Source organism: Alligator mississippiensis, chromosome 2, assembly GCF_030867095.1.
Source record: "Alligator mississippiensis isolate rAllMis1 chromosome 2, rAllMis1, whole genome shotgun sequence".
Lineage (NCBI taxonomy): Eukaryota > Metazoa > Chordata > Crocodylia > Alligatoridae > Alligator > Alligator mississippiensis.
This window is the reverse complement of record NC_081825.1, coordinates 190,629,337-190,645,604: the sequence shown is the minus strand read 5'-3', so window position 1 is coordinate 190,645,604 and position 16,268 is coordinate 190,629,337. Positions and strand designations below refer to the sequence as shown.

The 16,268-nt window shown below is 44.1% G+C and overlaps 1 protein-coding gene across 9 annotated transcripts in view; it reads right to left on the bottom strand.

Moving 5' to 3' along the window:
- Nucleotides 1-15,973, bottom strand: part of PTPN5 (protein tyrosine phosphatase non-receptor type 5) — a 147,351-nt gene extending 131,378 nt beyond the window's left edge. For 2 of the 9 annotated variants that reach the window (XM_019477152.2, XM_019477154.2), the window contains exon 1: nt 14,999-15,140. The gene's annotated coding sequence lies outside the window, so the exon portion shown is untranslated. Of the gene's footprint in view, nt 1-11,879; nt 11,985-13,853; nt 14,032-14,635; nt 14,749-14,998; nt 15,145-15,568; nt 15,611-15,867 lie in introns of those variants that run through there. The other 7 variants (XM_059722602.1, XM_059722604.1, XM_019477155.2 and 4 more) reach the window with 7 other exon arrangements.
- Nucleotides 15,974-16,268: the final 295 nt, after the last annotated feature.

Sequence of the window (16,268 nt, the reverse complement as noted above, 5' to 3'; positions counted from 1 at the left end):
TGCCCCCTGGAAGAGCAGCGGAAATAATCAGAGAGCTGGAGGAAGCAATCAGAGAGCTGTGGAATCAAACTGGGAGCTGGATGTCAATATCAGAGCAGACTTTCCCCACCTCTTCTTAGTTTCTTTTTAGCTGCAAGCAAGCCTGGCTTCGAAACTTGAAACCTTTCTAGTGCCATCATTTCATTTCAAAGCCTTTCATTTCATTTCAATTTCACTGTTTTGGGCTCAAAACATGTTGAAACATCTTCCAAATGAAACATACGTTGAAACTGCACACAGCCCTACTGCTTAGCCTCAGTGGTGTTTCTAGACACCACTCCTCCCATTGCAGTTGCTGGACCCCTACCACACCTACAGGTCCAGTTCAGTAGGAGTCCAGATCTGACCCAGGGCCCAAAATGAGTTTGAAACCTCTGCTTTACATCATATGAAAAGCAGCCCTGGATTTAGAGTTTGTGAGATATCACTTTCAAAAGCCATGCAGCAACTGAAGTGAGAAAGAAAGGGAGATGGCAAACATTACCAGGAGTAGATATATGTGTCTCTCAAGCAACAGGCTACCTAACTTGCAGTCTCGTCAAGGCACCAGGCCTTGCAATGGTCCCAAATGCCTTCTGTGCCCCATCATCAACAAAGGACACATCATTACTGAGCCAAATAACATGGATCATAACATCCAAGGTTCATTCTCTTGCAACAGCATCAACATCATATATGCCATCACCTGCTTACAGTACCCGTCTGCTACCTACACTGGACAAACTGGTTGATCCCTATATCACAGAATGAATGAACACCACTCTGACATCAGCTATGAAAAGACAAGCATGCCTGCAGCAGGACATTTTAACTTCCCTGGACACTCCATCGCTGACCTAACAATGGCTGTTCTCAGACAGCAAACTTTTGAAAACAGATTTGAACAGGTAACTGTGAAACAAGAAATCATCCACAGACACAGCTAAGTCTCTCTCCAGATGATTTACTCATTCACCCAGACACCAAAGATTTGTTTTCATAGTAAATGTTAGGGGGCATATACTTTTGCTATCAAACAACTGTAGATGCCTCCCCAAAAGCTAGGCTAATAGGTAAAAAGCTTAAGATTCTGTCTGCTAAAGAGCAGCCGTTCTACTCTGTGTATATCAAAACTATGCCTCAGCAGAAGGCAGCTTACTGCTGGCCAGATTTAGGGGAGGTTGTAAGAAGAATTCGTTGGAGATATTGCTGATGCAGAAAAAGCACAGGAACATTTGGCTGTTTTGCTAAAACAATGTGGTCAAATATGAAAAAAGAAAAAAAATGGTAATTTGGAGCAGGCCTATGCAGTTATTTCTGGAACTCCCCCTTCCCAATTAGGCTATCCATAAAAAGCCCCAAATTATTTGGGTGTACATTGGCATCTAAATGTTACATCTTACACATCTCTGCTTTACCTTAATGGGTAAGTAAGCTCTCATGGGGTTCTGAACTGCTTTCCATTTATTTCCTCTTCTTCACTGAATGACTGTGGAACAATCAGTTGCCATTAATTTTATGCAATTTGTAGCTGTTTGGTGAGCTGCTTGCCATGGCTGTGGTCTATCTACCCTGTAAACTAGGTCCCATGAACATACCAGTGTTGTGTGTAAACATGGTCTCTTCCTTACCACAGACAACTACCCTGACAGGGACCATGAGAGGATCCGTGATTTTAAAAGACAGGGTGTGGGAGCAGCAACCACACTGCAGGCATAGCTGCAAACCCACTCCCAGCTTCCCTACCACTGCCACAGGAGCAGCAGCTGGGGACTTTAAGACCTCAATCACGTAAGAATTTCCCACCATCACTCCAGTCTTGGCACCCCCTCCCTTCCCCTCTATGCTCAATAACATCCTCACTTCCCTCCTATTCCCCCCCCTCCACCACCCGCTGCTGTAGCTGTATCTAGCTGCCCCAGAGGCAGGGGGAACTCCATAGCTGCTCCTGCCTCACTCCATCTGGGCTGTGCAGGGACCTGGGCTCACTTGGAGACTGTGGTAGCAGGAAGCAGGTTCCCTCTACCTGCTCCTAGGCTGGTGAGGAATACCTGGGGAGATCAGAGAGGGAGAAAGAAGTTGTCCGGCTGCAGCAGGGCAGGAGCAGCTCAGGAGTTCTCCCTACCCAGTGGCATCTAAGGACAGTGGTAATGGCAGGTGGCAGAGGAAGTGGGAATGGGAAGGGAGGGGAGGGGACATGCTGCTGAGCATGGAGGGGAAGTGGCAGGAATACCTATCTGATTTTAAAAAATGTTCCTGGTTGCTACTTCCACAGCAAGCCTTGTACTTTGCAGTGTACAGCTAGTGAAGATGTGGCTTGGGCTGGAGGGAGGGGAAGAAAGAAATGGAAGGGATGAGAGTGACAGATGGATAAATAGAGCTATCTGTCTAATAGCTAATAAGTGAAGCCAGAAGAGCTTGAAGACACAGTCAAGAAATGTTAGATACAACATTCATTAAAAAGAAAAAATGGATGTGCAGGCAAAAATGTACAATGCATTTGTACTGCTATATGGAGCCTTGGTTATCATCAAGCTTGATTCTGGTCCTTAGCTCCACTAAGTACCTAAAGAGCTCTATGTTACCTGCTCTCCCACAAGAGACTCCAACAGGCATTGCCACTTTACATTATGCTTTACAAATCCCAGGCCAGTACAGTGAGACAAGAATCACACATTCGGTTTCTCCAAGTTATATTAAGAGTCCAGGTCAGACCACAGCTCAGCCAAGGCCAGCGATCTATCTAACAGGACCTGTCTATATTTGGAAAAAAGGCAATTTCTTCCTAGCTTATAAGTACATCAGTGACTGTTTCACCAGCGTGAAAAGGAACCACTGCTAAGCTGAAGCCCATTTCAGACCTTTGTCATTGGATGCAATTTTATTTTTCAAATACAAAAACTCGTAAGTAACATTAAAGAAACTTCCCCTGACTAGCACAGGCTATAGTCCACAGAAATTACTTCCCCTACCAAACTTGCCACATTTTATGTACTATTAACCCCCAGGTCTCTGCCTTTCTCTGATCACAGGTTACTCTACTGTCTCATCAGGGTTGTAGTAGCCTGCTTCTCATTACATGACTTTTACATTTACTGCCTTTCAAGTCCCAGCCCCCTTTAAGGGCCAGCTCACCCAGGCACAAGGGATATGCAATTCCTGTGGTTTGGTGCCAATACAATGTTAAGAAACCAAAAAAACCCAAACAGTTACGTAGAGCAAGCCTTTTTAAAAACATTTTACAGGCAATCTGTTCTGAGTGGTATATTTACGATAGACAGCCAAGTGAAAGAAGGCCTCCATTTATTGTCAGAACAGGTAACAGCACAAGTTTCCCCATATTCCCTCCCTGAACATGCCCCGAGCATGGTTTTAAAAAGGAACTGCTTCTAGAGATGAGAGGTTAGTTTATTCTAAGGTCATTTAGCCCTTGGCTTTCTCTGCTGAGACTGTTGCCAATTGTAATGCTATTTTTTGCAATGTTACCAGTGAAGAATGGGATTGAAAGAACCCATAATTTATTACACGGCATCAAATTTTGGACACTACCTTTCTAAACTGGACATATACCAGCAGCATACAGGTAAAATGTGCTGTAACTCATTACTAGTTCCCTGCTAGCTAGCCTTTGATTAGAACTGTACAGCATGTTCAGGACTTGAAAGAAATGAAGCATGAGAATATATTATAGTGCGTATGACTAGGAGGAATAAATAGTACAAGTTATGTTGGAGGGTATTAATTACTTAGACACGGAGAATTGTTACACACTTTGGTAATTATTTGACCTTGAGGATACTGTACTTATTTTTGTAGAATCTGAAGACTGGCTGGTTTAATATGAAAGAGACTGTCAAAAGTACAAATGTTATTTGGACGCTGACATTTTAGCAAAAGGCAGAGCATGCATAGTGCTGTATTACAACTTTGCTGAAGAAAAGTTTCTCTCTATAATTCAAGGCAAAATTTAAATCAATTTAATTTTTAATACAGGCTATCTATTCTGAATGGGCACTGAAAAATAGGATGCAGTCACTAGCAAAATAAACTAAAGCTAACATGACCGTATTTTTTTGATCACAGCTATAAGCACAATCCCAACAGCTTCCCCAAAACAAGAAGTCATGTCCACAGTTTCACAGAAACAATCCTGTCTGTGCTCAAGTCTCTTCTTGTAAACATCTGCACACTCTGATTTAAAGAGGGACCAAAACAAGCCACTTTGTGGAAGTATTCTCTGTCCCTTGGTCTCCTTCTCAATTTAAAGGAACAGATTCACTGGTCAGTGTAGTTGAATGGTGGCAGTGATTCCTACTGACAACAAAAAGGCTCATCTTCTACAGGAGACAAATAATCCCTAGCCCCAGGCAAGCAAAGTGCACTGTTACTGAAACAGAAAATGATGGCACAGATGCTATTATAACACTGAATGAGGGATGCTATTGGAAAGAAAACAAACTGACTTGGCAATATTCAACAAGTCAAGGCTAGTGAAGATGTACAGCAGAGAGGGAACAAAACCTTGTTTTCATTATAAACCAGGCTGGCAAATCCATCAGGAAAACTGACTAGTTAAGACACAAAATTGATTCACTTTACCAAAATAACTGGATTCTGCTGGAGGAAATATGGATTGTATTTTACTCGCCTCCAAAATTAACACAAGTTGAAATGAAACTAAATGAAAACCCCAATAATCAAATAGATGCATAGAATGTTATGGGACCCCAGTAAGATTGGAAACAGCATTTTGTGTTCAAGGCTAAGTCCAGTGGTAACGAACATTTCTAATGTAACAAATACCAATCTGCAGGGGCTGATGCAGGATTCATGGAAATGCATGACTGTCCACCCCATCAAAAGACTGTGCCAGGGGTATTACAATACATCATGGTATGTCCATGCCACCTGCTAGATCCATTTGGGACATAGCATGTGGCATGGACATTATTAGTATGGGCCCACATTCTCTAAGGTCTGCATCTTCCATGCTCTATTGTGCTAAAATATCTCTGCTTTGTCTATGTCAGTGCATAGTGCACACTGAGCAACCTAGAAGGTTTCACTCTGGCACTCCCTAGCATGGTCCTCTGGTGGTGCAGACAGGACCTAGGGATTCTGGCTTATCCAAAGTGTCCCCAGTTGTCCAAGTGGCAAACAAGGGTATGTCTGCTGGCTCCACTTTCAGACTCAGCTGTTACTAATGGGGCTCTGCATAGGTGCAAGCGTATGTCTGCAGGTATCTTTTTGGAATAACTCATGTAATTAACCTGCATTTTGACCTGATATAAAGGGCCAGTGACTGTTATAGTTACAAAATCTCACAAGCTGTCAGGGCTAGGAAGCAAAAGGCTTGCATGGTAGGATAGCTGGCTATCCTAGTTTTTGAATGATATAAAACAATTTTGTTTAGTCCTTGATGTTTGTTAATTCATTATACCTTTTTTTTTTTTTTTTTAAAGAGGCACATCATTGGGTTTCTTCCTTCCACCATCACTATGTGCAGTTCTGATCAGATGTTGCTGTCTTAAGAAGTGTTAGGACTGTGGTCAGTGCCTAGCTAGCTGTAGCTGAGTGTTTGGAATCTTAGCTTTCAAACAGATGACCTGAACCAAAGACTGCTATAATCAACAGAACCATTTCCATTTACTTCAATGGACTTTGGACTGAACCCATAAGGAATCTCTCTAAATAAAGGTGTGACAATGGTGGCTGCAAAAATCACCTTGGAATTGAAGTTCTCCTAACAGCACCAGCTAGAATCAGGGACAGTATATAATGGATTGTATTTGGCTCCTCTGAAAACATTTGGCATCTCAAACAGAAAAGAAACGAGGAACTGCATTCCACGAACCTGTACAGAAGGAATCCACCAGTAAAGCGTGTCTTGCTACTGTTCTAGAGAAGAGATAGTGGCCTTCCTGAGAAGCCTGGTGTCCTACTTCTCTAAGAAACTAGACTTAGAAGGCTCTCCTACAAAGAGAAGAAAAGTCTAACCTCTGGGATCTTTGAGAGGATCATGTCTCTAAAAGTTTCCAGGTGCTGTCTATAATTTCCTCTTTGCTTGCTGGATTGGCCCTAGGATCATGACCAAAAAGCTGCTAAAAGTGTAAGACACTGTTAAAGCTAAGGGCCTGTCTGCTCACTGTAGGTGCATCTACACATGCAATTAACGACAAGCAATAAAATCCGTAGCAGTTTGAGCTGAAGTAAACTACTCCTGGGCACAGCATCTACACGTGCACCTGGGACAGCAGCAATCTGAGTCGGGGTGAAGGCCAAGCTGGCAGAGGACACAGGAGGGGTAAGTCCCAAGCTCCAGATGGCAGTGTCAGGCAACAGAGAGGCTGGCTGGAGCATGAGGGTGTTGGAAGTGCAGAGCCACATAGCTAGGCAGCAAGCAGAAGTCTGGCCTCCTGCTGACTGGGCACAATTTACGCCCATGGTCAGCATCTACATGTGTGTTTAATTGTAGCAAATTACCCTGGTGTAAAATAGTACTGTCCCTGACAATACTAAATTACTGCAGCATTAATTAGCTTATTGCAGCCTAATACCATCATGTGTAGATGGTGGGCGTGCCTACATGTTCATTAATCACACAGGTATTCCCACAGGTACTAACTGAATGCACTGTAATCAGTGTGACTGCACATTAGCGCAGGAGCATGCTTTATAAGTGATGTTAATGCACTGTAGACTAATTCTACTGAACATTAGCATAGCTTTTTCATGCCATGCTTGTGTGCAGAATTAGCCTACTGCGCTGTTAGCATTTCATGTGGATGTGCCTGGTGGTGCTTTGCTCCGCAGCTAATTAGTCTACTCCGCAGCAAAGCACATGTGTAGACATGGCCTGTTCAACTTAGATGAGTTTCTCTCAGTTTGGTGCATGAATGTCGCTCTGTTGGGAGAAAAGAAGTAACAGAGTTCTTGGAAAGAAACATTTATCCTATATAACAAGCACATAAGAGTCCATACCAGAATGTGTACTTGCACTTCAGGGGAGGCTACAGGACTAGCAGAGCCTGTTCCTGAGAGTTTGTAGGCCCAGATTAAGGGATGTAGGTTAGCTCAGGAAGGAACAATTAGGAAAAATAGGACTTATATAAGGTAAAGTACTTGTCCATTCTGAAAAGGCCAAGAATGAGGTCAAATGGGAGGGGAGGAGAGGAGGAAAACTTAATACAAAGGGGAGGACTTCATCGGGTCATCTAGTCCAGGCCCCTGTTCAAGGCAGGATCATCTCTGACTAAACCATCCCAACTGAGTGTCGGTCTAACCTTCTCTTGAAAATGTAGAAGGCAACAATGGAAGTAAAACAAGCAAACAAAAAAACCCCATCACACATGAAATTGAAAGGTAAACTACATCTGTATAAGAGTATGAGTCAATTCTCAATGAGTTATTACTAAATTGTTAGGTGTAGAATATTGCTAGACAAAGAAAAGTAGAATGCTGTAATTTTATAAGGAATTAATTGGGTGCTGTTAATTAAAATACAATTGATTTATTATTTATTTCTCTTGAATTTGACTTGTCTTTAAGTGAATGTTTTGGTATAGTTCTGGGCATCCCTTTCACACACCCCATGAAAACATCTCTATTAAAAGATTTCAAGAAACTCGAAGGAGGAGAAGAAATTGTTGAAGTCTAGAAGATGCCAGAATAAGAGAGAGGGCAGGTATTTCAAGAGAACAAAATGGTATTTGTGAATCCTGAGATGAGATGGAAAGGCTCTTCAGGCAGAAGAAGGCAGCAACTTGTTTCCTGCTTGCTTAGGTATTTTGTTTGGCAGGAAAGCCACACTACTAACAGACTACTAACACAGTTAATGGGCCTGGCTACCTAGAGAACAAAACACAAACTTTAGATGGCTGGATTGAAGTGAAGGGAAACTGAGGCACCTGCACATCTGGTGCCAGAGACAAATACTTATATCAGACAATGGAAGGGCTTCTTCATATATCTAACTTGCTTGGGGCTACTTAAGGGGGAAGTAGATGAAAAAAGTTAATTTACATGTTACATATTAAGAGTAAGCAAGTGTAGGTTAGGTAACTACAGCTGAACCTACAAAATGTATGCATGTATGCATGTGCCCTTAGCAATGTGCATACACCATTAGCAAAAATGAGAGTAATCGTGTATAAACATAAGACAGAATTGCACCTTTGAACAATGTACTTAAAATTTTCTGGAGATGTTTAAATAAAAACCCTGATTTTTGAAAACTGAATGTATAATCAAAGCTAGACAGTTCTTTAAAGTCCTGTCCTGTCATTTAAAAAAAAACAAACAACAAAAAACAACAAATTTTTGAACCCGCAAATTCACTATTGGATGTCTTGTTAAATGTCTCTCTCTTTTTTCTGACCGCTATTGAAGAACAGAACAATAAAGACTGCTTGAATCTGTCAGTCATTACAAAACATTCTCTTATTTTTAACCAGCTCCATTGAAAAATAATTTCATATCATTCTGCACTTCCTTGCAGTCTCCTCCTGGTTGCTTTTCCACTGGTGCCCATCCATGCTTGAATTTCCACTTCATCACCATTTACTTAAAACTAATTTATGCTCTCACTGACTTAAGTCTGGTTCCCCTAAAGTAATAAGTGCAACCCACCATCTGTTGGCAGGATCTAATGACATGGTAATCTCCATTACATTTACACTACCTTTGAGTCTGGGCCCCTGAAGTCGAAGAGGGTGGGCATCCTAGACAAGAAGAAAATGCCAGCTTCTGATCTGTAGACCTAAGTTAGCCAACTTCAGTCAAATACACTTTGTTATGGGGCCAATCTCCTTACCCGACCCAATAATTCAACGAGATGTATTATTTATACCTGTGCAATGTTTGACAATTTTGCAAGACGACTGAACATGTATGTACAATTACAAGGCAGCGAAGATTTGGGCTGTAAGCTTCTTGTATCACTTTACAGAAGTAAATATAAACTGCTACCAAAATATGCATGTCTTGATGGTCCTTGTGATTACCTGTACTCTCTAGCTGTTTTGGGTCTCTTTGACCAATTTAGACACATCTGTGTGGGGGAGGGTAATTCTGACTAAGAACTTGTCTACCTAGGAAAATTTATTGACGTAATTCTCTGGTGACTTATAAATAGAAATGTGCTTCGCAAGGTTGCTTTCTATACTTATTCCTTGTTATGGTCCTAGTTAGCAAATATACCTAATAACAAAGGTGAAAGGACCTGGAAAACTGAGCTGTGATTCTTCCGCTTGTGAAGATGATTGAATCAAGCCTATTAGCTTTGTACTTTCCATGAAGAGATCTACAAAAACGTGATCATTTTACCCCTTAACACAAACAATTGGATGTTTGCCCTTTGGTGGGGGAAGGGGGGGGAAGAGGTGGAAAGAGGTAGGACAGGTTTGTATTCTGTATTTATCATCATGAGTTAGAAGCACGTAGCACCCTGCAGCTACAGTATTCATTTTCCTTGCTAGTTCCATAGACTCCTGATCCTGCCAACTGCTCATTCTTGAAGGGGCTCTTCACAGAAATCTGTACAAGTGCACAGGACATCTACATGGAACAGCCTGCCAGATTAGGGCCATAACTACCAATTTCTTTCCTGACCTCAGGTTCTTGCAATTTCCTTATCAACTGTTGTTGCAAGTGAACTGAAGCTTCATAAAACTTCTGTAGAGGAGGAGGTTTTTCTCCCTTTGAAACAAACACCCATTTCAAGACATAGTAGTCAACTAGGAATTAATGTTTTAGTTCTGCAGCTGATACTGTACATTAAAAATAAATGGTCTGAGATAATGGTGCCTATTCTGATCTCAAGCATGCTAGTGTAAAAGGAGAGTTGTTTCACTGATTTTTTTTTTAAGTGAGTCAATTTAAATGTACATATGTAGAGACTAAATCAGCACGTGGCCCCTTAAAGTCAACTTATCCTATGTTTATATTAGTTCTAATTTAACAGAAGGCCACAGGTTTACACAGCTGTTGAGGATAGAACCTGGCCCTCTCTCTAATGTCCTAAATTTCATGACTTATTTTAAAAGTCAAGAGAATCTTCTCATCCCAAAACATCCTGCTTCAGACTATAATGTTGCCTCATGCTCTCACTCTGTGCCAGAAATGCAAAGCCTCTGTTCTCTGTCTTCCCCTTTAGGAAGGAACCTTAGCTTGCGCCAAACTGTCAGCTTCAGAATTGTGAATGCTACTTAGTACTTCAGTAAAGTTTTATCTATTAACATCCAGATTCAGAGTTGTACTGTTAGTCTAGTGACAGAAATTATACCACTTGTTTAGTCTAAACCAGGGGTCAACAAATTTTCACTAACAGCAGGCTGAATTAACACAGCAGGTGACAAAGGAGGCCAACTGGCGGCAGCCACTAGATGGAACAACCTCTTGCAAACGTGCTTGGCAGACTGAATAAAATCTTTTTGAGAGCTGGAATGCACCAGCAGGCCATAGGTTGCCAATCCCCCGGTACAAACAAGTCTGACAGCTGTATGTCATAAGTGTACCTGAATATGAGTAAGAACTTCAGTTTGCATCATTTTGTATAATGCCATGCTAGCTTTGCATGTCCCAACGATACCAGAAAAACAATACTAATGTAACACCATATGTTATGGGCAAATGTAAATGGGCTGTACCTGCAACCAATAACATCCCAAAGGTGTATTTTTTATGCACCTCACATTAGTCTCCACTAGTTCTAGTTGTGGAATTCAAAACAAATTAGATCCTATGGAGTGTACGAGACTACAGCATTTGCACATCCTGGCACAAAGATGCGTCTATAAATTGTTATGCGAATAGCACTTCTTATTCCATCACTCATTGCTATGTGAACACAGCAGCACCTGTTCATTTGTCTTTGGAAAAAGTTCCTTGATAGCTCTGGTAATGATGCTTGGCTGGCCTGGGCTGAAGGTGTGTGTTTGCTATGGAAGAGAAATCAGAACCTGCTCATACTGTAAGTGGGTTGCTCGTACCCTCAGGGTGAGTTAGAGTTAAGGCAGAAGTTCTAGTAAATAGATACATCTGCTCAGTGTGTAAATCTCTGTAGGGATAAATATGGGTATATCATGGGTATAGCATGGACACATTAGAAATACCCAAGATCATATTAGCCAAGAGCTTTTGTAGCAGAAATAAATTAAGATCAAAACAAGAACTAACAGTAATACCAGACTGGGTCTGTTTAGAATACAAAGCATTCTAGAGAGCACTCCTTAACTTTAAAACTAGCCAAAAGGAACAGTTGTTAAATTCCATTACATTAGTGATACCAAACCCCAAACTGGGTTTAGGGTCCAACTATAGTAAATATAATATTCATGTCACAGACAATTCCTGCTCCAAAAAACTTGTATTTGAGGATTTGGACCACAAACAGGAGATGAATAAACAGAGGTGCGGAAAAACACAGGTGAAAGGAATAGGTATCAGACAAGTGCAAGGTCCTGACAGGCCCAGCTGCTCCCTGGTCTAATCTCTCCAGTGGTGCAGAGATGTATGCAGGAGCCAAAAATTCAACCCATAATGTGAAAATTACAGCTATATTATCTCTTACAATCCTTGTTCAAAATCATAGGGCCAAGATTTGGCTCCATATCCTTACAAGATCAGGAGTTTGTAGTGAGATGACCACAGTGCCAAAAAAATCCCATGTACTGCTGTAAATCTAACTGAGATTTCCAAAGTGTACCATAGCTATACTGTATAAATACTGTATACAGTAGGTTCTCAATGACTTCCAAGGTACCTGCCTTTTCTGCACAGCATTGTTTGTAATGCAAAAGTACCTCTATACCTCAGGGACCTAATGTGCCAAGCCCTTTACATGCATTAAATAAATATCTCACATTATTTGTATGGCAAGGAACAGCTTGTAGAACTTCTGCATGCATAAGCTGAAGAGGAAAACATGCGTTGTCTTTGCACCTTGACAGTCCTATTTCATTTGGAATCTAAACAAAAAGCAGACAAGCAAAACTGAGATACAAAGTGGAGGCAAAAGAATGTAAATGGTATCTTACCCTATTTTGCTTGAATACACCTGGAACAAAGGCCAGTTATCAGTTTGGTTGATTTGCTCCTGCATGTACTTTATTGCAAGGAATTTCAAAACCTACAAAAATGGACATGCTTCAAACCCAAAACCTAAAATCAATTTTTTTCTACAAAATGACTACTTCTACTGGATGTACCACATGGTCAATAGGGGATGAGCTTTGTTCCTGTGCCACAGAAATGAAAGGCAGTGTCATCATGTGAAGCTGTGACAAATAAGGATCAGATGTAAAAACAGCCAACACAGTAGGATAAAAACCTAAAGAAAATGGTTCCACTGGTTTTAAGTGGGAGAGTTTTTGTCTGTAACAACTGCAAAGTCAACACAGCAAGGGAAACTCTTCTATAAATTGCCTTAAACTAATGATATCACTTCAATCTGGGAACTGAGAATCCCTTTAATTGGTGAATTAATTTCACATCTTAAGTTGATTCCTCTTCTCTTCCCTGTGTTCCCATCTAGATGGCTGCTGAAAGGAGCTCACCATATTGGTTAAAAAAGAAATGTTCAACCTTTTATCTCAACATGGATTGCCTATTGCTTAATATTTTTGTATGTTAACGAATTGGAAATGTGGGACCTCTTATTATTTGGGAGTGAGATTGCTCATCTTAATGCTAACAGAAGAGTCATGGCTAAAGCTCCAAGTGTCAGGGTAAGACTGGTATAACACTACAGCTCCTCTTCAGTGAGGCAGTAATGTAAAAAGATTTTAAACGAAATGACAATAAACCTCATCCGGGGTATGCTGTAACATATCCATAAGACCAGCTCTTCAATTTTATGACCAAATTCAATACAGGATTGCATTAATCCAACTAGACTAGCTTCTATCTTATTTTAGTGAAATTAATGGGCCTAGGATTAGGTCATCAAGCGTAGTATGTAGCTGTGTATTCACGTGGCCTTACACTGTTGCTTTTTTAATCCACTGTTCCATGCAAGATGCTGTTTGACTTAATGGGTCTGTTAACTCCCCTGGGTGAAATAAAACTCTCAGATAGCTTATGACCTAACATTGTAAGGTAAAACATTACAATCTATCTACAGGGACTATTTCAGTAACTTGACATAACATTTGAAAACACCCTGACCCCCACCTCCTCATCCCATAGGGGTGTGTTACCAGTAATTTGAAGGCTTACAGAATAGCCAGAACTGCTTTCACTGGTTTTACACCAAAAATCTTTGCACTGTTGTAATCACAGGGGGTATAAAACCTCTGAACAAGTTCCCTTCTCCAGTGCAATTTACCCAGTTATCCCTGTTTTTGCTGCCACTGAGATAAATCTGCCCCATGTAGGGCTTCCCTTACTGGAAGGGAATCCAGAGGAGGTGGTTTGTTTTTTAAAAGAGGCTTTATGTCTGCTTCACACCTTCCCACCTATGCAGAAGAGTCAGAGAGTGGGGGTAAATTAGGGCCTACATTTTCACAGAGGACTGCATTTACTGTACATGTAATTTAAATCAATAGACTGAAGAGGATGCATTTATTTTGATCCTTTGAGAGACGGTGTTATAAATCAGAATAGCAAGTAATGGTTTCCTTCCAGGGCCTACACTGACGCCTCCCCTGAAATTCTGAGCCCTGGCTCTGGTGTTGTAGGGGGCTGAGGAAATGTAGAGACTACTTTGCTTTTATTTCTTTTAATTTTGCCCAATGAATTAAGCTACTTTCTGCTGGGAAGATAAGAAAAATGGAACCCAAGCATGCTGGTGACATTCTGGCAGAGAAAGTGATATTATTTAATTAGGTGAAGAATACCTCTGTTCTCTGATTTTTGGTTGAACAGGCAGCTGTTCCAAGGCTCCTAAAACTTTCTTGCTTTATAGGCTTGACATCCAGTTCGCAGTTCTTCCTATAAAAGGAGCAATAGATGCTGCTTTCAAAGTTTAGATCCCATTTGCAAAGCTGGCCAAAATGTAAAGCTCAGCTTGAATAGCTGAAACCAACAAAGATCAATACCGAAGGTTAATCTCACTTCATTTTCAGAAAAACGAAGTTATGCACTTCAGCAAGTGCTTACCTTTACTCATATGTAAAACACTGGTTCGCAACTGTTTTAGACTCAAGACACCCCTTGTTAAGCATTAAGGCACCCCTAGGAAAATGCCAGCTCTTAGCTTTTGTATGTTTTTTTTTTGACCAGGGAAAAATAATACAGCAAATCTGTTACAACCCCCCCCCAAAAAACAAAACAAACTCAGAAAGACCACAACAGGTCTGTTTTTGACAGTACAGATCCCCAGTGAAATCTCTGAGCTTATCTTGTGTAGGTGCCTGCACACCGAACAGTGTTACTATTGCACAGCACCTTCACTCACCCTTAAAAGGCTCTCACCGCACCCTGGCCGAGAATCACTGCTGTAGATCTATTGAAACCAGCCCCACAGACATGGCTTTGCAAGATCAAGGTTTTCCTCCCAATGAAGCCAGTGGTAAAACTCCCACCCAGTGGTAAAACTCCCACCGGCTTCAATGGCAGTGACCTGAAGTACAAATACAAGTGAGTAATTACAAAGCTTAGTCCCAAGGTATTAACACACCTCCTCGCACTCTGCTATTCTGTAGTGGTCTCCTGGCAAGCAACGGTGAGAAGACCCGTGGGCGGGTTTTTTGTTCAGACCCTACACAGGGCAACATGGGGGGCTGCCAACTCCTGCCGAAGACAATGAAAACCTGGCATGAACCTGAAAGCTTCATCCTTCCCACTGAGGCAACAGTGGACCTCAACGCTCAGCCCAAACCAACCAAAGCTTCCCCCAGGGCGCACAACCGTCACCAGGCAAAAAAAGCTAGTCTAGCTGCCACATTTTGAAATCTAGCAGCGATTACAGGCGCCAGCGCACACGACCCAGACCCTCGGCTGCTCGCAGCGAATCCCACCCCGAGATCAACAGTAGCAAGACCTGGGTTCAGCAGCGGATCCTGTCCTGGACCAGACGCAACAGGAGCCCGTGCCCAGGGGGGGCTAGGGCAGCCGAGGCGACCCCTGGAGAGCTGCCCGCCAAGCCGCTCCGCTGTCCCGCCTCCCCACGGCCGAGCCGAGCGCCCCTCACCGCGCAGCGCCGCGCCGCGCCGCGCCGCCCTCCCGCCAGCGCCGCCATCTAGCAGGGAGCCAACTGGCGCCCAGGGCCGGCACAGCCGAGCCGGGCCGCGGTGTCTGCAACGGGGGCACCCCAAAATAAACCCTAGGGCCCTCTGTGCCCCCCACGGGACCGCCTGACCAACTCCCGCGGGGCGGGCCGGGCCGGGCCGGGGCGGGGCATTTACCCCCCCGGGCTTGCTAATGTGAATGTAACACATCTCCCTCCCCCCATGTCCCCAAACCTCTGCACCTCGCCGGGTCCAGCGCTGCGGGGAGAGGGCAACAGAGAGGACGGGGAAGGGGGGTCGCGGGCATCTTTGCAGAGAGATGCATGAGGAGTTGTGTGCGAGTGAGTGCGTGTCCAGACCCCCACCCCCTTGCAGTGACCCACCTCTGGGGCTGCTTGCTGGCGCCCTCCGGGGCCGCAGCAAAGGCTCCCCCAGCCCCAGCGCCCACCCTTTCCCCGCCGAGCCGGGGCGGCCCCGCCTCCAGCACCAGCGGCTGGAGAGGGGATGGCTGCAGTCGCGCACGGAGGGGACCTGAAGGGCTGCTGTCCCCTCCCCGTACACCCCCCCTCCCCCCGCCCGGTGCAGGCGCCCGAGCCCCGCGGCGCCTCAGCCCCCTGCTCCGCTGCCGCAGTCTCCCTTCCCCCGTGCCTGCCTCCCTGCCGCCCCCCGGCGCCGGCCCCACCTGCTCGCCCAGGTGCGGCGGGAGCCCCCGGCAGAGCCTCACTCGCGCTGCAGGAGAGCGGCGGGCGCGGGCAGGAGCCGCCGGGCGCGCGTGTGCGTGTGTGCCGCTCCGTGTGCCACGCGCACGGTCCCCCGCCCCGCAAAGCCCCCAGCCCTGCGGCGCCCCCCACCCCCTAGAGGCGCTGCCCCGCCGCCGTGGAGCCCCCCCAGCCTCCGCCCCTTGCACTCGTGAGCAGTGACCCCCCCCAGCCCATGACGATGCAAAACTTCCCTAGTTCCCTCCCCACAGAGAGGGACTTGCCAGCCCCCTGCCCCACTGCAGCCTGCAAGGAGCTCCAGCCCCAAACCCCTCCCAGCCTCCTTGCACGCTTGAAAGGGCCCCACTACGGTGCCCCCCCAGTG